A 22498-nucleotide genomic window follows, 5' to 3' on the forward strand; every position below is an offset into this window, starting at 1 on the left:
GTGAGATTGTTCCGTATGCAGGTGCATTCTCTTCAATGATCCAGAGTGCGACCATTAGCAGGAGACAGGTGAGAAATGCAGCTACAAGTGCAATTGTCTTTGTGCTGTGCAGGTTAGCAGTCTTGGTGTCTTTGCGGTGGCTTTGCAGGTGTTCAGGTTCTTCCATCATCTTCGAGGAGCTCAACAACTGATAGGACCACAGACTTTTGTCTGGCGCTTTCCTGGTAGCGTTGTTTGACTGTGCTACCGATCTGAGACCTTGACTCAGTTAGTGGCCTGGTCGTTGGAGCTCCCTCCTTTTGTTGATCTTAGGTTGTACCCTTTCTTGGATGGCACTGTGGGGTCGGGAAATTCTGATAGTTCGAGGGTGTCTTCTTGTGGGTAGCAACTCAGAGCTGGTCGGTTCTTCGCGAGTACTTCCTCTTGCACCTCCACTTGCAATGATGAGCGAGCAGCCAGTTTTGTTTTCCTTCCACTCAGAGGGCAGTTCGGGTGGTGATCAGGACTTGCCAGGGGCCCGTCCACCTAGGCTCCAGATTCTTCGTTCTTTGAAAGTTTCGAATCAGTACTTGGTCGCCTGGCTTTATTTCATGTCCCGGGCCCCTGGATACATCAGGCAAGGCTTGCTGCACCTGTTGGTGGATAATTGTTAGCTCGTTTGTCAATTTATGCAAATAATCCGACATCAATATGTTCGGGACATCGTTAATGGAGGTGGGTCTTGGTGCCGCCCAAATGTTCATAGGCCTGCCGAAGACCACCTCATACGGGGTCAGTCTGTGTTTGGTTGGGGTGGAGCGCATTGATAGCAATGCCAATGGGGCGTCGCGCCATTTCAACCCGGTCGTGGCAACTATTTTGGCTAGTTTTAGTTTCAATGTTGCATTGTGTCTCTCTACCAGGCCCACTGATTGGGGGTGGAAGACGGCATGGAACTTTTGTTTTACCCCCAACCCTCTCAGTATGTTCTGTATCACCTCGGCTACGAAGTGGGGGCCGTTGTCGCTCCATAAAATTCTGCAAAGGCCGTATCGGGGGAAGAATTCTTTCAGCAATACTTTTGCAGTGGCTAAGGCGGTATTGTCGCGGGTGGGATATGCCTCCACCCATTTGCTAAGAGCGCACACAACCACCAGGACATATTTTAGACCATGGCATCTCTCTAGTGGATGTAATCCATTTGAAGGAATTCAAAGGGGTGGTCAGGGACTCTAAACCCTCCCTGTGGTACTACTGTCCCCTTCCCTGGGTTGTGTTGTAGGCAGACTATACATTGTTGTACTAGGCATTTTGCAGATTCTGCTATCTTGACATTATGCCATACTCTGGTGATTAGTTCAATCATGGGGGTGGAGCCTAGGTGTGCTGGTAAATGTACCATGGTCAATATGGGGATGAGGTAGGCATTGGGTAACAGCCATTTATTTCCGTCTTTAGTTCTCCAGCAATCTTCCTCGTCTTTTAGTCCCGCCTTTTCCCACTCGGTCAATTCGTCTTGTGTGCCTGTAGTCTGTATGTCCCTTACAGTGGTCCTAGCGTCAGTCCATTGTTCAGCTCGTGACCTGGTCACATACATTCGTGTCGTAGTTCTGTCTCCTGCCGTGGCTCGGGCAATAACGTTGCTAGTGCATTTCCCTGTCCAATGAGATCAGTCACTTTCCTATGTGCTTGGCATTTTATCACTGCTAACTTCTTGGGGAGGAGGACTGCTTGCGTCAAGGCGGAGACTAAATCTCCATGCAGGATGGGTGTACCGTGTGAAGTCAGGAACCCTCTTTCTTTCCATAAGATCCCAAAATGGTGAACCACCCCGAAGGCATATTGGCTGTCGGTGTATATGTTAACTGTCGTGTCAGTCTCTAGGATACATGCTCGTGTGAGGGCAATGAGTTCTGCAGCCTGGGCTGAACGTTGGGGAATACGGGCTGTTTCCAGAATGGTTCGGGCTGTGGTGACAGCGTATGCAGCTGAGTTGGTGCCGTCTGGGAGTTTGATGCACGAACCATCCACCCATAGTCCTCCATCTGGTTCTAGAAAGGCGGTGTCTCTGAAATCTATTCTACTCTTTGTTTGTTCATCGGTTAGTGTCACACAGTCGTATAGTGGAGTCACGCTAGGATCATTTTCGGGTATGGGTAACAGTGTGGCTGGATTGAGGGTGGTGCATCCCTTTAGAGTAATGTGCGGTGCTAGCAGGGTCAACTCATATCCTGTCAGTCGGGCGCTAGTCAAGTGTTGGGTTTTGGTCTGGTTTAGTACTGTGTCGACTGCATGGGGTACTAAAACAGTGACTGGCTTGGAGAGCACTATTCCTTCGCTCTGGCGTATCGATACTGCTGCAGCTGCCACAGCGCGCAGGCACGCTGGCAGCGCTCTGGCTACTGGATCGAGGGTGGCAGAGAAATATGCACAAGGGCGTTGTTTGTGACCAAATGATTGTGTTAGGACAGACAATGCACATCCCTCCCTCTCATGCGTGTAGAGGAAGAATGGTTTGGAGTAATCTGGGGTTCCTAGGACAGGCGCTGAACAAAGGGCATTGCGTAGTTCTTTAAAGGCTGACTGGCATTCGGGGGTCCAGGGGAGAGAAGGGGTTTGACAATGAGGCTAAAGTTCGGTAACCACTGTCGATAAAATGAGGTGAGACCTATCAAAGAGCAGACTTGCTTCTGATCTTTGGGGACAGGGGTGTCTAGAATTGTCTGGATCCTGTCAGGCGTGAGTTTCCTCCCTTCTTTTGATAAAAGGTGACCCAAATAGGTCACTTGTGACCATTCTCAGCAAGAAAATGGAGTAGTTTGATGGTGGCTGTGGCGGCTATTGGTATGGTGTCTGCTGCTTGAAGGATGTCGTCTACATATTGTATTAGTGCCGCTCCATCTGGCAATTGTATGGCGTCCAACTGTCTTTTAAGTGCCTGGCTATAGATGCTTGGGCTCTTAGTGTACCCCTGAGGTGCTCTGCAAAACCTGTACGAATGGGAGTTTAGGGTGAATCCAAATAGATAGCGGCTGTCCTCGTGTATAGGTAAGGAAAAGAATGCGTTTTTGAGGTCAATTACAGTGAAGGTGGTGGCAGCAGAGGGGATTAAAGTCAAAATTGTCGTGATGTCGGAAACTACTGGGTATTGTGGCACTACGATTTTGTTTATCTCCCGCAGGTCAATGATGAAGCGGTAGGCTTTTCCGTCTCCCTCTCCCTGTCTCTTTACAATCGGTAGTATGGGACTGTTACAAACATTGCTCACTACTTCCTCTACCACCCCTGCCTCTACCAAAGAGTGTATGATCTCTGTCAGTGCCTTCTCACCCTCTGGCGATATTTTGTACTGCGGTACTTTCGGTAGGGTTGCGCCCTACGTCTGAATCAGCCCTAGCCCATAAGTGTGATGGCAAAGTGTCCAGTAGGGATGCGTCAGTCTCGGAGATGGGAAACATGTGCTGAGAAGGGTTCTCTCTATGGCGCATGGGGTTGTCATACAGGATGACATGCACTCCGTCTGGTGAGCATTTGATAGTCGCATGGAAGTGTTTCAAAAGGTCGAGACCCATAATGGCGTCTGGGGTGTTAGAAGAGAGGAGGAATGTCGTTTCGACGCTATTGTTGTCAAGATTAAAAGGGATCGGTCGGGACAAAGGGTTGGTGGTGGGCGTACCGTCAAATCCTATTGAGGTCACATGTGAGCCTGACAAGGGTGCCCTTGGAATCAGTCGCTTGGATAGTGTACTACGTATTGCTCCCGTGTCTACCAAAAATGGCGACTTTGTGCCCAGGACCTCAGCGGTAACATAAGGGTCTTGCTGATCAACATAGAGCTCGACTGGATCGCTCCCTTGCCCCTGGCTGTCCTATGCAAAGTCGTACTTGTTGTCATAATCTGTCTGTTGGTACTGATTCTGTTTGGAATGGTCAAATGCGTTCACTCTTCCTGGCCTTTTCTCGTTTGCTTCACTCGAGTACCCTCTCCCACGTCCTCTTCCTCTCTGTCCACTTGCTATTTTCCTCGCCCCTACCAGCTCCTAACAAAGCCGGGCATTGGGTTTTCCAGTGTCCATATTCTTTGCAAAATGCACATTGATCCTGTCCTAGGTCTTGGCGTCCAACATATGATGTCGATGAATTGTTTCTAGGTGGCTGTACTTTAGGGATATTCTGCTGGTATCCTCCCCTATATTGCTCCCTTCCTGTATTCGCCCCCTGGAGTTTTGCTATCATCACCCTTTCCTTCAAGTCCCTCTTTTTCCTTTCTGTAGCCCTGCCATTTTCGTTTCTCTGATGCTCATAGTACTGGGCCATTTGGAGAATGGCCGCCGGTTTAGATGCTGCCCAACTACTTTCGCTGGCTTGTAATTTCTGGGATACATCTGGCAGTAGTCCTTTGACGTAGTTCTGCACAAATAAGTGGTGTCCGGTTGGGGTGGACATTTCTTGTCCACTGTAATTGGAGAACACCGTTTCAAATCTTGAGAAATACTCTGAGACATCCTCTTGAGGTTTCTGGCGGCACGTGGTTACTATGGACCAGTCTATCTTTTTCTCTGGGATCAGCGTTCTCACTTTCTGCACTATTTTGTCAGGGAGGTCCAATATTGCTTTAACCGGTTTTTGACCAGGGTTCCACTGTTTATCTAGTGTGTTGAGTTGGTCCCAGGTATGACCAAGCAGTTCGGTATGATCTATTTTCCTAATCTGCTTCCACACATCTGCTGGCAAACATAACCCGAAGAACAAGTCTATGTAGGCAAGTGTCATTATTGTTGATCCCAGGGCGGTACCTAGCTCGGTGTAAAAGGCGGTGTTTTTTTTTCGTAAATCCGGTAAAGATTTACGGAATGTCAAAATGTCCTGTCTGTCCCATGGCTGATACACCCAATTGTAGACCACCCTTCCTCTAGCGTCTTGAGGGTTCATATCGTCATGAGTCCCTTGTCCTCTAGGAGGTACCCAATAAGGGGCAGCTTCTTTTATCGGCATCATGCTATCTGGTTTTTCCACCGGGGGTCCTGCTATCTTAGATGCCCTGTCCTTATCTATCCGTCATTGTTCCACAAGGTGATGGAATACTTCCAGTGTGGATGAAAAGAGTTCTGTAACATCGTTGTCGCCTTCATCTCCGGTGTCTACTTTCCTATAGAGAGCTACTAGTCACTCGGGCCCTACATCTTGGTATTTCTCTTCATATGCAGTAAGAGTGTGGTAACAGAGACGTACAATAAAGTATCGTTTGTGATTTTCAACATAGGAGTTGCATATGCTAGTTACATACTCTTCTGTCTCCTTCCTATCTATGAGGGATTTAACTATTTTATCAATGCCTGCTCGCTCATTTGTACTTAATCGCGGGACCCTGGGCGCTCCTTTTTCTTTTGATCCTACCTCTACTACTGTATCCTTTGATGAGGCATTTGGTGTGGGTGACTCGGTGGGAGCTGAGGCGATGGAGACTGAGGCGATCGTGCCACCTCCGGCTATACTTTGGGGGTCCTGGCATTGTACTACCTGATGAGTAGGGGCATAAGGGGGTGGCATGTATATGATTGGGGGACCTAACAATAAATCATCATCTACCCTTTGTTTTGCTGGTAACTCGGGGTAAAGAGTCGAGGGCGTTCTAACAGGGCATTGACCTGATATTTTAGATTCTTGTTCCTTTTTATCGATTTCTTTTTCTTTTAGTTTTTCTTCTAACCTTTTACAGGCTTGGTAAGCTGATTTTCGCGTTTCTTTATCTTCTCTAGCTTCGTCTCTTTTCTTTCTTTGGGCTGCTTCTTTTCGCCATAAACCAAAACTGTCAAACATGGCTGGTCTAGTTTTCTTTTTGTGGAGAGCTAATTCTAACATTTCTATTTTAGCGGGTTCGAAAGATCCCATCAGTGGCCACTGATTTACCCGGTCCTTCCTAGTGTATTTATGCCATAGTTTGCTATAAGCTACGGTGGCTAATCCATACTTTACGTACATGTCCTTGTTAGGGGTGCCTTCCGGCGGCACCGGCCAGCTGATTGACCTCTAACAAACGGTCCGGTCCAAAACAATTACAAACAAACAATCTAGAGAAAACAGGCATGACGTATTTATCGGTCAAAATGAATATCTCAATTAATTTAGACAAAAAGTCTGCACTACCTGTCCTTCGCTGTTTACAAAGAGAGAGAATATTCCTATTCTTTGTTGTTTGCAAGCAGGGAATGTCTCAAATAACTCAATAAAAAAGGAATACTAGTATTTCAATCAAACTATTCAATCAATCAATCAATTTAAGTCCTTTTTTCACGACCTTACCCGGACCGTATGTACAGTTCTTCGTCTTCCCCTTCCAGCGCCTGTTGTCCTCTCACTCCAACAATCAATGAGGCGTTCCTCTAAGGTCCCAGTCAGGACCGCAGGTCACTCGAGAGCGGTCCGTTCGGAACCGGTGAAGTTCAGTCGATCGGCAGCCAGATGAGGGTCTTCTCAGGCAGGTATACCCCAATCGTTTAGTCGTTCACTCCGTCGTTAGGACCTCTCTACCGGACCCACAAGTCGCTGATGGGCCCTCACGTTTGGGCGGCAATTTGTGAAAGGCAGCGAGTCTTCTAAGACCCTCAATGCTGCCTGGTGCAGGGTTCCACCTCTAATTCACGTTGGGTTCGCTATCAAAATAATGAGGCAAGCGCTGGAAACTGGAAGACAAGAAAAAGGTTTATTTCTCATGAGGAGATCACGTCAACTGCAGACACTGGGATGTCTGAGGGAGGTGTTCTTCAGTTAACTCCTTTGGCTCTTCCTTTTATACAGGTTTGACACAATGCATTTGTTTCATCAACATGGTTACACAAGCTTGGAGTCCCCGCCCTGGGCAGGTTGTCACACAAGCCCAACAGTAATTCTCTTCCCACCCAGGTCAAACAGACAATCTTATCTTGCAGTTGGACCTTGCTTCAGGGTCTAAAACATGTGAGACCGGCCAGATCTAAGAGTCTTTTCTGTTGATAAAAATAGGTCCCATTGTTGGTAAAAACAAGTCTTGCTGTTTGCAGTGCAATACATCATGTTGCAAGAGTCTTTTTGGTGTTTGGAACCTGTTTGTGTAACTAGGTGCAGTGAGGGGTAGAGCGTCCAAAGGTTTTGCCTGTAAACAGAGATGAGAGGAAAAACGAGTTTGTGGCAGCAAGTGGCACTGAGGTTTGTTGTGGCAATAGAGTTTCTAGCCCCCAGCACACATACCAGGTCGGTCAGAGGGTCAGAGGGATGCTAGTAAGGGCAGGGTGAAAGAAAGGTGACCAACAGAGTACAAAATGGCTGTGATAGATTAAAATGACTGCAGCTTATGTGGACATAGAAATTTCCACCAGACAAGATGGCGCAGGCAATGTTCATGATTGTCGTTTTGCTTTGAACAGTGTGGTATCATGATAGGAGTAATGTCACCATTAGTTGCAAAATGACCCTTGTTACAACATCAGCAGGCTTCTAAAAACACTTTTAAGGGCACAAATCATATTGAGCTTGTTAGAAATGGGGGTCTCTAGTTGGCAATGGCTGGCCACTGTCCAAGTAGGGACCCTTCTTCCTAAATCAGAGTAAGCGGACTACACCCTTTGATAATCCCTGCTCAACCCTGTGGTAACGTAGCACGAGCAGTTAGGCTTATCTCAGAGGCAGTGAGTGAAGCATTTATGACAATACACAGTAACACAGTGAGGAACACTACAAAGGGACAATACACAAGTAGTTATAAAAAATAAGTATCTTTATATATAGACTTAACACAAGACCAATAACAGCAAAAATCCACAGTACTAGGGAAATAGGGTTACTCTTAAAATGCTGCAAAAATAGTTCAAAGTATGCAAAGAGGAGTTCAGTTCAAGGCAATGGTCTCTGTGACCCTTTTACTCACAAACGACCTGGATTCTGTAGCAAAGCAACCAAAATGTCGCTAAGGAGTTGTAGCGATGGTTTTCCTCACGCGTGACCAGCGATGCGTTGAATCCTTGCCTCAAGGGAGGATGATACGCTGATCTGTGTGCAGGACAAAACAACAAACTCCTCCACGCTAAGCCGGCAATGCGTTGAAATCCTTGCCGCAAGGTAGAATGATGCGCCGAGCCTGTTGCATGTGCGATCTTGTTGCGATGAAAAGAAATGGCGCTCCGCGAGGGAGCGACGATCCTGATGCGATGCGATGAAAATGGCAGACGCTCGGCGTCCGCGCTGCGATGTCGTGAAGCGATGAACTCGATGCGATGATCTATGGTTAGCGAGCACTTGGAGGCCCGCAAACATGCGATGCGATAATCTTCGGGTTAGCGAGCATTTGGCAGCCCGCAAACGTGTGATGCGATGATCTCTGGTAGCAAGCACTCCGCGGCAGCAGCGCGATCATTTTCCTTACGCTCTTCAGCTGCGGCGGCTCGCTAATGGACGTTAGCGACGATTTTCAGCACTCTCTTCTCCACAGTAGAACTAGAGGCCCTGGAACTCACAGGAGCCTCACCTGCAGATAGAGATCCTCGCTGGGAGGAAACAGAAGGCTGGTGGTGGAGTCTGATGTGCCTGAGACTCCAGCAGGAGGCTAGCTCTCTTCTAGCCCTTGGGTGATTGCTGTAGCAAAAATAAAAGTTCCTTCAAAGTCCTTTTCCTCTTCTTCCAAGTCCAGTAGTAACCACTGCAGGCCAGTCCAAGAAACAGCACACAAGCACAAGGACAGTCCTCTCCTGCAGATTCCTTCAGTTACACGGACAGAGGTTCTTCTTGTTGTCCAGGAGCAATACAAATTGTAGGGGTTTCAGCACAGATATTTATACTCCAAAATTCTTTGTTCTTAGGAGTCACAAGTCTCTGAACCCAGCCAGAACCAGTTCTTCCCAGCCCTGGAGCACTTTGTTTACCAGGCTGCATCCTTCCTTTCAGAAAGAGGGCGTCTGCCATCAGACGCACAGTGGGAGGTGGAGCCAGCATTCACCTTGCCAGGCACAGCCCTATTCAGGTCAAGGAGCTACCCCTCCTCATACTCCAATGCAGATCTCTCTATTCAACCCAGGTCTGACTCAGCCTGCCCTGTCCCTCCAAAACCAGAGAGCCAATACACATAACAGCAGAGCACACTGGAAGACTTAGGCAAGAAAAAATCTACTTTCTAAAAGTGGTATTTTCAAACACAGAATATAAAAATAAACTTCACTAAAAAGATGTATTTTAATATTCTGAGTCCAGGCATACTAAATTCGTTTTTCTACCATGTTCTTTGGGTCAGTTAGGACTATAGAATGTAATAGCCAAACCTCCCATTCTGGCCTATGGAGAATAGGTAGCCTTACAGTAGTGAAAAACGAAATTGGGTGTAATTTACTACCAGGACAAGCTACACACACCAGGGCATGCCCTACCTTACACATACAATGCACCCTAGCTGAGGGGTGGCTTACATGATGCCAAGGGAAAGTTCAGGGGCTGGGAAGTGGGTGCACTTCACAGCCAAGATTGCAGTTCTGGACTGCACGCAGACTCTGCAGTGGCAGGTCTGAGACACACTTTACAAGCTGCTTCTGTGGGTGGCGCAAACCAGCGCTGCAGGCCCACCAGCAGCATTTGGTTTACCAGCCCTGGGCACACACAGGCCACGCTACTAGGGACTAACAGGTAAACCAAATAAGCCAATCATGGATATACCAGTTCACATGTCATATTTACACAGGGAGCATTCGCGCTGTGGCACTGAATGGCAGTGGCACCGCGCCCAGAGCATCTATAACCAGCAAAAACAGAGGAGACAAGAACGAAAAATGTAAGGGAGACCCACGCCAATGGTGCCAGGTCTAACAGAACTGTAATACAGTTAGGTGCAAATATTGTTTTAGATACAAAATCACATTAGGTGCATAATGGCCGTGGTGGCAATATCCAGAATTTTTAGTAGCACAAAACATATTTAGGAGGAAAACATATCTATCTCTGAAATCACCTTTGAAAGATGGCAGATAGGTGCATATATAGATAGATAGATAGATAGATAGATAGATAGATAGATAGATAGATAGATAGATAGATAGATAGATAGATAGATAGATAGATAGATAGATAGATAGATAACAAAACCAGCAATGTTGCATTACATTCAAATGAAAACTCAGTCAGTGTGGAGGGAATGGCACCACATTTGATTGACATCAGACTGTAAACTCACTGTTGGTCCAACGTCACTATGAGTGATGAAAACCTTAACAGCACAAATAACATGTAGGTGTAACAACACTTTTAGATGCACCATTATCCTTATAGCAACATCTGCAGTGTTATGGAAACACTTAAGGGAGCACAAATCATAGTTAGAAGTAAAAATAATTAGGTTTAAACAAACAGCACTGTGGTATTACCTTTAGTAGTAAAATCATATTTTGGTGCAAAACCATCCTTTTTGCAACATCAGTACGAGGGTACAAAGTCTTTTCGGAGCACTTTATGCCCATTAAAGTACTACTCCAAACCCCCGGTATATATAGGCCTCCACCACTACCTCCCTGCCCCCTCAGCAGTTCTAGCGTTGCCTCCATTGTTCCTCTCCCTCTGGGTGTTTGTTGTTGCCTTCAATAAACGAAGAGCAGATTCCCTGTTGATACCTGCTGGGACCTGTTCGGTGTTGGGAGACACAAGCGCAGCGATTTGTGCTCCTAAGTACACACATCACTTCCCTGCATTTGTCCCTTTCTTCTTCCTTCCTTTGTCCTTGTGCGGTATGTGGCACTCTTCCCCTCCTCCCTTTAGTTGTGCTCTAGACAATACGCCCCCTCCTTTGCGGCACTGTTCTGGAGCTTTGTGATGATTTAGGAAGGCGAAGAGCATCGAAAACAGATGACGGGAGGAAGATTACACCTGGGCCTAGCCCTGCTCTGCCTACTCTGAAAGGTCTCATTGGAGCTCTGCAGAAACAGAGCCCCCACCACCTGCTTGCATGTCTGATACAAAATAGGTAAGCTAACACCTCAGTGGGTTCATGCATTTCTTGCAGCAATCTGGCTGCTATTTCTAGTTTACAGTTGGTGTGGCACTACCGAGCGCGTTTTAAAAACAAGTTGGTGTTGACCATTATGAGAAACCACGCATTTTCAACCTAAATATTTTTCCAATGTGTAATGTTGTATGCCAGTGCCTGAATAAATACCATCGAAGACAGGTGTATAATCATCAATTACATCCTTTATTGGCTACTTCAGGAGAGCGCCGGGCAAGACGCGACCTTGCGGTCTAAATCCCGACTCGCGCATGCGCAGTGGCTCCATTTGCGCGGTCCTCGCGCGCTATGTAACCACGTAGCATGCGAGGACTAGAGCGCAACACTACACATCTCCCCTCTTTTTCGTTACACAAAGAATATGTAGTCCGTGCAGACTTAGGGTTTGCTTAACTTCCCTCTAGTTCAAAGTCTCGAAGTGGCTAGGTCTTACCACCACTCTACCTGCTCTGGTATGCCTTACCGGAGTGGAGGAAGCATCTGGGGTACCATCCTCTGCGGGGCTCCCCACCTTGCCTCTTGGAGTGACTCGTTCCTCTCTCCTCGGGGTACCGCTCTCCTCTCCCATCGGTTCCTCCATCTCCGTTGTAGCTTGATCGTCCTGCTCCTCGCGGCTTACTTCTGCCTTCGTGTCCCTTTCTGCGCCTGAGTTACTTCCTTCATTTTCTCTTGGCTTAGGTCCTTGTTGTGTCTCTTCATTCTCTTCTAGGGGCCATCTTAAGATCTTATTGCATTTGGACATGCGGTCTTGGGACCACACATTCCCATCCCTGAGCAATGCTGCCCTATCGTACACTTCTTCCACTTGTAGGGGTGAACTGTACTTGCTGTCTCCTTTCATTTTTCGTATAGCTAATCTGACTCTCATCCATTCTCCTCTCTCCAGGGTTGTTCCCTTTACTTTTCTCCTCCGATTGTAGTACTCCGTATAAATCTTCTGAGCCTTCTCTAGATTGTGCTGTACCACCGCAGGAGACCATTTGCTAGTGATGGTCTTCTCTCTCCATGTTACATTGTCCTTGGTGAAGGGGTGTCTCCCTCTTAAGATTTGGAAAGGGCTATACCCCGTGCCAGTGGGGGTGATGCGGTACGCCCAAATCATGTTCTGTATCTCTTTCTCCCAATCCTTGCCCATCATGATGGCTGCTTGAATAGACCCCATAATGACTCTATTGAATCGTTCCACCTGTCCATTGCTCGACGGATGATACACTGAGGTGTGTTGTAGTTTGATTCCGTTTCTCTCTGCATACTTGTACCATTTTTCCGATGTGAATTGAGGTCCGTTGTCGCTCAGGATGGTTCTCGGGATACCTTCCCTGAGGAAAACTGATGTTAGAAACTTAATCACTGTCTCCGCATCCATTAATTCTTGGATGTGTATCTCCGGCCATTTCGAATACTTGTCCACCAGAACGCATAGATATTTGGGCGTTCCTTGGGTGTCCAGCATGGGTCCCAGAATGTCCACTGCCACTTCTTCCCACGGGCCACTCGGTAGTGTGAACATCCCTAATGCCGGTCGTAAGGGATTCAGTGTTTTGTCCGCTCTTTGGCACTGATCACATTCTCTCACGTGTCTCTCCACCTGGGCGTCCATTCCTGGCCACCAGTACATGTGCTTCGCTCTCATCTTGGTTTTCACTATCCCTAGCTGTCCTTCGTGCAATAGCGCGACCAGTCGAGAAACTAACGCTGCCGGGGGAATGACTTTATCACCTCTGTACAAGAATATGCCTTTGTCCCCCACTGACAGTTCCTCTCTGACTTCATAGAATTTCCTGAGCGCCTCCTGCAACCGTTTTTTTTCAGGCCATCCATGTATTATGTTCTCTTTGACTTCACTCATCTCCCTGTCTTCTTCGTACGCTTGGGTCCACTCTTGCTTACTTATCACTCTTTCTGGGTCTTCCATCACCGCTACCATTTCTTCCTCTTCTGTTGCTGGGTTCGGGGCTTCTTCCATGGCTGCTGCCCTACTGAGGTAATCTGCTACTTTATTTCGTGTCCCCGGTATGTACTCCACATCATACCTGTACTCTAGTAGTTTCAGTGTCATCTTGGCGATGCGTGGCGTGGCACTGGCATGCCCACTCGAGGTGAGCAATTTAAATAATGGCTTGTGATCAGTTTTGAGTGTGAACCTTGTGCCCCATAGGAATTGGCGGAACTTCCCCATGGCCCACACCACCGCTAGCATCTCCTTCTCAATTACGCTATATTTCTGTTCAGTGGGTGATAACGCTCTTGATGCGAAACTGAGAGTCTCCGTCGTTCCTTCTCTCCTCTCCTGCATGAGGACTGACCCCAGTCCTTTCTCGCTGGCATCCGTCGTCAGTACTGAGCGACCGAGCGGGTCATATTCCTGCAGTGGCACGGCTTGGATGATGTCCTTCTTCAGGGCTTCAAATTCTTTTTGTGTTTCCTCTGTCCACCTGAATGCTGTTTTGTCCCTTGTTAATTGTCATAGTGGTGTGTCTTGGTGGCAAAGTGTTGCACAAACTTGCTATAATATTCTGCCATCCCTAGGAAGGATCTCACCTCTTCTTTGTTGGATGGAGCCATAGCATTGCAAATCACTTTCACATTTGCGTGTTAAGGCGTGATGCCCTGTCCTCCTATTTCATGTCCCAAGTAGGTGACGGACGTCATTCCCAGTCAGCACTTCTCCCATTCCACGGTCAGGCCGTTGTTTTCTGGCACACGGAGTACCTTATCTAACTTCTCATCATGGTCTTTCCTATCTGTCCCCATCACCAGTATGTCATCTTGGAAGTACTGAATACCCTCAATGTCTTGGAATAGACGATGCATCAATTTCTGGAACACCGCCGCTGCTGAGGCAAGGCCGAACAGCACTCTATGGAATTGGTAGCATCCGAAGGGTGTTAGAAAGGATTTCAGTTTCTGGCTTGTAGGATGTAGATCTATCTGGTGATAGGCAGAAGTAAGGTCAATAGTGGAGAACCACTTTACCCCCTTGGTCTTGGACAACATTTCTTCAATGTGCGGCAATGGGAATTTTTCCACTATTAGGCATTTGTGCAGTTCTCGAAGGTCTACACACAGGCGGACTTTGCCACTGGGTTTCATTGCCACTACCAAGGGGGTGAGCCATTCTGAGCTGTCTATAGGCTCTATTATTCCATTTTGCTCCAGTCTACGAAGTTCCAGTTGTACTGCTTCTTTTATGGCTAGATGCACATTGCAGACCTTGTGGGATACTGGTCTGGAGTTCTCTTTGAGTACAATCTTGTGTGTGAATTTCTCCAGTTTTCCAACCTTCCCGCCAAATACCTTCGGGAATTTGCTTTTCATCTCTTCCAGTTCCGGCCAGCTCCCGGGCGCTGTCATAAGCACTTGCGTGTCCCCTCCTGGGTCTAGCTTGATCCCTAGGTCACCTTGATGCATCCACCCTAGGACGGATGGGCCCTTTTCTGCTACATATAATTTGCACTCCGCGCTTCTTCCTCTAAATTTGAAGATCAACTTCCTGTATCCCACCATGGGAATGGGTTCACCTGTGTACGATACTGGTTGTATGTCCGGTGGTTCCAGCCTTGATCCCAAACTGGGCTCGAATTCTTCCTTCCACACTGCTCTTTGGACGATGGTGTATGGGGATCCCGAGTCTACTACTATCTCACCCCTCCTGTCACCATGTCACATTGCGGTTTGCATGAACGCTTGCCTTCTATTCCGAGCACTTGTTCCTCCACGCATAGTACACCCTCGTCCTCCTCTTGTTCTTCTTCTTCTTCCTGTTGATCTTGCATAACGTACTTCACCATTGGTCTCTTCGTTTTTCGGCGACAAACCTTTTCGTAGTGCCCCATTATGCCGCAGAACATACATTTCGCTCGAAACGCTGGGCAACGTTTGTCCTGGGCTGCGTGTGCTTGACTTCCACACCTGTAACACGTCACGTTATTGTCTCTATTTTGCTTCCATGTTTGCCCCTGTTTCCCTTTCCATTTCGTTGGTCCTTTACCTTCAGACGGCATGGTTTTGCTCCTCCCCTGTGGTTCAGCGTCGTCCACTTTGTTCACCATGGTCTTCTGGAGGGTCTCTCTTTTCGCTGCATCAGCACACCTTTTTGACAATTCCACCTTTTTTACCATGGCAATGAATTCCTTAAGCGATGCCTCACTGTTTGCCCACAATTTGTCTTGCACTGTCTTGTTGGTGGGGTGCATGACTATTTGATCCTTTATAAATTCGTCCTGCAGGACTCCATACTTGCATGTCACCGCCAACTTTCTCAACGCTGCCACATAATCGTCTATGGATTCACCGGTTTCTTGTTTCCTTTGTTGGAAATTTTATCGGTCAATGGAAACACACACCGCGGGGCGATAGTGGTTGTCGAGATCCTCAATGGCGCGCTTGAATACGTCGTCGTCGGCGTTCTGTCTGGGTGTGGGGACCAGGTTCTGAAAGACCCTTATGCCTTCCGGGCCTAAGTTATGCAGGAGAATCCTTATCTTTCTCGCGCTGGGGAAGGCTTCTCCATTCTCGTCTTCTAGAGCTGCAATGTAGTTCTTGAAGTACTCTCTCCAATCCTCCCACTTCATTTGGGGTTCTCCCGGTCTTGGCAGAAACGGGATTGGCGTCGTCAGTGACGATGCCTGCGTGCTCATCGCGGCGTGTCTTTCTGGTTCCGCCCCTGGGCCTCTTGGAGTGGTGGCTATTTTCTCTCAATATTCCTCACCACCTATTTCTCCCAAAATCCCATCACTCGTCGCCACTGTAATGTTGTATGCCAGTGCCTGAATAAATACCATCGAAGACAGGTGTATAATTATCAATTACATCCTTTATTGGCTATTTCAGGGGAGCGCCGGGCAAGACGCGACCTCGCGGTCTAAATCCCGACTCGTGCATGCGCAGTGGCTCCATTAGCGCGGTCCTCGCGCGCTATGTAACCACGTAGCGTGCGAGGACTAGAGCGCAACACTACACAATCCCTTTTAATTTTCATTGATTGCAGTTACTGATTGTGTACTATTAATACAAATATTATTTTTACCTCCGTGCTAGCACTTGCTACCGCGGTGTACACCCTTTCCTAGTATTGTTAATAACATGTGCCCCTTTGCTGAGCTCCTAGGTCCATTATGGTAAGTTTCAGCTCCCAAACATCTCCCCGGTGAAAGTCACTAATCTTTTCCTGACTTCCATTTCATCTCCAAGAAAGGTAAATACTTCCGGTATGAAGAGCCCTTACTCTGGGGCCCTTCTCGCCGGGTCGGTCTGCACATGTCTGCGGTACTGCTCTGTGCTGCCTCGCCAGAGTTCCCCCGACCGGTGCCGTCCTAGCACTGGCGTCCAAGCGGTGGCCTGGAGTTCAATCCGCAGATAATAACTTCTAGCCAAGTATACGTAAATCAGCCTTTCCAAGCTTGATACAACGAGGGTCCTCGGTTGCCCAATGCATTCACGTGGTTTTACACCTCTGTGTAAGAGTATGACTACGTCATGCGGCTAAGAAAAGCAAATCTTTTATGAGGGACAATATGGCTCAGTGAACTGAGCTCCAATTGCTTATAAAATACGGTTGTTCTGGACGTTATCAATTCTGATTCTTGCAAAACAAACTCAGCCTTCTATCCTTCAGAGTCTGTAAACTAAGTGCCGTGCACTCCATAATAGCAGTGTGTGCTATTTGCAATGCTTAGAAACTGCATAAGTGTGGAACGTACCTCTATATAGTCAAAACGTTGTTCTGATCAAAAGATCCCCCAGATGGTGAAAATTTTAGGGGCAACACGAATTTCTGTACAAGCTTCATTTGTATTATTTCATAAAGGCGGAATATTAAGTAAAATAACTCGCGCCAGCATTCATGTGTAGTCTGTTCGGAAGACAAGACACTGATATGTGGCCTTCTCCAGCTTGTATCTTACCGGAGCACCATCCTGCCGCGACTGCCTCTTCCCAGGTGTCCAGGCCTCTCGGTGGTACCTACCAGACTGACCCCGCCCTGCTGGCCTCAGATGCATCATCGGGTCTCTAATGGACTGACCTTAAAGCGGCATCAGCTATGCCTTTACCTGGGACTGACTCGTCCTACTCGCCTTTCCTGAGACCCAGAGAAGACTCCCGTGATGGAGGAGAAACGCGAAATGTGGAGCAGCAGAAAGAAGAACCCGGAACTAACAAAAGGTGGAGAAAACAAGCAGCAATGAAAGGTAGCTCGCAAAGTTTTAGAGGGGAGGTCATCATATCCATCTTTAGGACGGGAAACATACGACAGACCATAACCTCACCATCTTTCACCTGCACTTCCCAACACTTATCTCCTTACTTGCACAGCCCATTTCTGCTCCCCGCCGACCTCTCTCCCCACTACCTGGGATCGATAACCAGCACCAATACACCTGCATGACTCTACTGCTACATTACCCACTAACGTCAACCCCCAAATGAGTTCTACCGGCCATATCGAAACACAGACCCCTGACGTAGGCCTTGGTTATGACAAGGCTCATCCCAATACAAAGCTGATCACCACTGTGCTCACCCTAGTCCCCTCAAACACAAACCTGTCTTCCAACAAACCCACTCCACTTCCAAACAAGACGACTCTGCCCACCCCTCTAATGAGGATCATTCATCTTGGCTTTTGTTGCAGTTGCCCCCTCACTTTTTTCCCTCGTTTTAGCTACTAGACACTGATTTTCAACACTGACAGTGCACTGAGGCCTGCTAACCAGACCTCAGTGCCAGTGCTCCTTCCATAAAACAAGGTGTTGTCTAATTGTGATACAATTGGCAAGGGACTTTAGCACTCCTGTAAGTCCCCAGTAAATGGTATCCAAGGTACCTATAGCATGGGTACTAAAGCGGGTCCCTAAGGGCTGTGCATATCCTATGCCACCCTAAGGGAACCATATACAAATTCCACACTGATTGCCATTGCGAGCTGCGTGACATAGTGAAAACCATGAGTTAAAACATGACATACTACTGTGTGTCCTGCCAAAGTCACTGCATCTAATGTATGCAAGCCACCCCTACAGCAGGCCTTTGAGCCCTAAGGCAGGGTGTATTATTTTTTATGTGAGGGCAGATCTGCATGACCAGATGTGCACCTCTGATACCTAGTTCTATTTCTAGATATTGCAAGTGAGCAGAGAAGCCGTCTTAAGGTATATACTGGGCACTGGTCAAAAAGAGTACCCCAGCCACATAATAGCTTCACTGAAACATATGGTGTTTGATATCAAACACATCACATTAATAAACCCACACTGGTTCCAGTGATGCATTTATCAATATATGCACCCAGAGGGCACCTTAGACGTGACCCCGGAAAACCTACTAACTACTAGTGTGCTGACAGCCTGGTCTTAGCCAGCCTGCCGCCACAGATGAGTTTCTGAACACCAGGGGTGAGGGACTTTGCTCTCAGGAGGTCAGAAACAAAGTCTGCTCGGGCAGAGGACGTGTGACCCCCTCCCACAGAATGACCTGCGAAATAGCGTTACAAGACAGGGGGGTTTCAAAGAGCCCACTGCCTTTGGTATGCAATTCTGGCATCCCTCACAGGAGAGGATGCTGCCCCCCCACTTGACCATGGCCCATTTGGCACCTGGACAAGTCAGAAAAATTAGCTATGCAGGAGGTGTGTTGTACTGCCAGGCTGGACACACCATTAGGGTGAGCAGCTGGAAGTGAAAAAGACTAGAGATTCCATCATCTTTTGTGTGGTAGAATTTGGAGTTCTGGTACAAGGTGATGCCTACTCACCAAAGGAAGGGCTGTGACCCCAGGGGTAAGTAGGACAGTGGCTACTATCTCTCACTCCCCTTAACGTCCCTAAATTGAGTATTTAGGGGACACCCTGATACCAGAACTTCAGGTTCATACAGACTAAAAGAAGTGGACTAAGAAGAAGACTGCTGACCCGAGAACCGATGAGCACATCTGACTTGGCACCATCCCTGCCAGCCTGCCAAGGAACCCGGAGGCCTGCCAGTGCTTCACAAATTGCCGAATTAACTCCCTTGGAGAAAATGAGCTGCTCCCCTACAGCTGCAGGCACCAAAGAGCAAGACCTGGTACTCTGACCTGCCGCCTATGGGGAATACCAACGCAGCAGCCCCCCAGGAAGAGGTAGCAGTGCTCCTATAGGCCAGATCCATCCTCCCTCCAAGTGTGGGGATGCCAGGACTGAACGGAGTCGCACAACACCAACTCCTAGAGTACCAAACCCCTTGCAGCAGCCAAGGCTTGTTCTGTCCAGTACAGACACCAATGCATAGGAAAACCAACCTGCACATCAAGAGACTTCAGTGACCATGAGACCCACATGGTGAGTGGCCCAGTTGTCCTGTATGCCCCTCTGCAGCCGAAACCAAGACAAAGAGTGAGTCCCTATATTAACCAATTGTGACCACCATTGACTCCGTCACAAAACAACTCTTTTAGTATGTGGACTCCATTCTATGACTGCATGTCCATAACATCAAGTATTATATTAAGGACACCAGAGATATCATCACAACAGTTGAAGGCCTGGCTTACAATCCCATCCAGGACTCTGGTTACATTAGATATCGAAGCCCTGTACAGGAGTATCCCCAAAATAAGGTTCTCAATGAAGTTCAATAGTTGATGGAAGAACACCTTGTTCACGTCCCTATAATTTTTATTCTTGATACTTGCAGATGTACTCGAGAGAATACTTTCAAATTTGGAGGTCTGTTGTACAAAAAAGTCAAAGAGTAAGTGCTCACAAGGTAGCTAACATCTACATTGCCTAATTTGAGCACAAATTCATCTATAATGGGGTAGCCCCCTTTTTTAAGTATGTGACTCCTAGGGCGCACTACATTGACAATATTGTTTTCATGTTGGTGGGCACAAGGGAAGAACTTGAAGAATTTCTGTTGTAGCTAAATCTGTGTGATCCAAACATGAAATGTACGGCCCATACCAGCCACAGTCAAGTTGAATTCTTGGACATACTGATTCTCCATAACAACAGTCAACTTGAGGTGGATATTTATGTGAAATCCACTGCCAGGAATATGCTATTACCCTTAAACAGCTTCCACCCAAGAACTTAAAAATGGAGGATTCCTTTCAGTCAATTCCTGCGCCTGAGAAGAAATTGTACTAACCTCCATGATTATGACACTAGAGCGACGATGATGAAAGAGAAATTCATCAACAGATGGTACCCTAGGACACTTGTGCCTGAAGCATTTGAAAGAGCTAGGTTTTATGACAGAAACCATCTACTGTATAATCAGAAACACAAGCTGAATCTGAACTTGTATGTGCCACAAGGCATTCTGTGTTAAACAAAAAGTACAACATATATGCTCCAACTGGCACATACTGAATAGTGGTGCTGAACAAAGTCAGCTGATCCCAAAACCTATGTTTGCACATAGATGCAACAAAAACCTTAAAGACTATGTGTTGAGATCCTGCCTTCAAAACACTAAAACGTTTGTACAGAAAACCATTGATAGGAGCACTCCAATCGTTGGGAACCACAAATGTACCCTATGCAAGGCAAGTGACTCAGCCATTGAGACAGCAGCCTTTACTTTCAATAACCACACAGTTAACATAAAGTTGTTTACCACTTGCAAAACCAAAAACATTGTGTACTTACTACTCTGTGCCATCTAGGTTATGTAGGAGAAACAGCATGCCTACTGCTGGCCACACGTCTGACTGAACACAGCTCAGCCATTCCAAGCATCAAAATGACGGCACCATTGGCTAAGCATTACCATGAAAAAAGACACCAACCCTAAAAGATACGATGGCTTATCCTAGAAAATATTGAAATCAAACACAGAGGTACTCCCACAGAAATTTGAAAAAGAAGGGAGGGGAATGAGCTGCTGGAGAGACAACATCTTGAACGGAATGGACGGCACCCATTTGCTGAGGTAGTTCAAATCTAAGATTGGTTGAAACTCCCCTGATACTTTTTGCACCAGGAACAGACTCGAGTACACCCCCTGACCGACTTGATCCACTGGCACCAAGAAGACAGCCCATTTCTTCAACAGGCCCTTGATGCCATCCAAAAGCCCTATCCTCTATGCTGAGTTCCTTGGGACAGGAGTGGGTATGCATCCCGTACTAGGAGGAAGTGAGAGGAAGTGTATGTAATAGCCTCTCTGAGTTATGCTCAACACCCCTTTGTCAGAGATGGACAGCGCACATACTGGATTGAATGCTGCAATCTGTGCACCCACTGAAAGAGAGTCCGTAGGAGTCTCATAGTTAGGAGTGCTAAATGGAAGCCCTGCCTTGGGGTGACATCTTGCTGCTCAGCCCTCCTGGGCTGAAACCTCTTTCTACCGAAGGAATAAGAACAATGTTCCTTGCAAGGGAAATCCCTGCTGTCTCTGGCATCCGAGCGATTCCAAGTCTCATACAACTTGTTGGAAGTGTGCTTCTTGTCCTTGAAGAATTTCTGGATCAGACCAACTAATCAATCCCCAAACAGCTTGTCTCCCTCAAAGGGTAGCATAAGAACCTAAGCCTTATCTGCCAGATCCGCCTTCCTTTCTCCCACAGGTTGCGTCTGGCAACGATAACTGAAGAGGAAGCCACTGAAGCTGCCTTGATTACTTCAGTGACACATTCCCCAGGAACTTAGCTTGTACCTCCATGTCTACCAGGACATCCATTACACTGGCACCCTCTTGCATGGCCTCTGCTAAGGCGTCAAACATTTACACCAAGGACTGAGACACTAACGCCCCATATGATGTTGCCTTGAGAAACAGATTAGAAATCGAGAAAGACATTTAAAGTTCACTTTCCAGTCACCATGATCAGAAGAGGAACATTCATCGGATTCAAAGAGGAATACACAATGGGAGGGGCTAGTTTGGAATCCAGCTTGATGGAATGTGGCAACAGCCTAGGACTTTTGGAGGAAACGAGGAACCAGGCTGTGTTCTGGCTCCTTCTAGGACCTGAAAATCGCCTCCTTGATCCTAGGATGCAAAGGCAAAGCCAGTGCCACAGGCTTGGTGAATTGCGGAAACATATCTTCAGCAGCCTCCTCCACCGGAGGCAGCACCATGCCCAGATTGTCTCTGATATGTGACAAAGTCTCTGCCAGCTTGTCCCTGGGTATGAACTTTCCACCATGTACCACTTGTCTCTCTCGCTCCAAAACATCAAAATCACCAGGATCCTCCTCATCATCCATCAAGGCAGAAGGATGCTAAGCCTTAGGTTTGGAAGACAAGGTTTTTGTGACAGCGACATCAATCCTGGCTTGAACCTCCAAGGTCGTCAAGGATACAGAAACCCCAGCCAGAACTCCACCAGAGCCTCTAGTTGGACCATCCAGATCAGAATCATATTCCTCAGACTCAGGTGAAGCAGACCACCTCCTCTTCACACTACGCTTCTCCATAGCCACTACAAAGAGTAACACAAAACACAACCACAAAATCCCAAAATATGAATTGGCATCACCGTAATACCATTGGAGGAAGTATCCCTCCAAAACTTCCC

This window comes from Triturus cristatus, chromosome 1_2 (genome assembly GCF_964204655.1).
Source record: "Triturus cristatus chromosome 1_2, aTriCri1.1, whole genome shotgun sequence".
Classification (NCBI taxonomy): domain Eukaryota; kingdom Metazoa; phylum Chordata; class Amphibia; order Caudata; family Salamandridae; genus Triturus; species Triturus cristatus.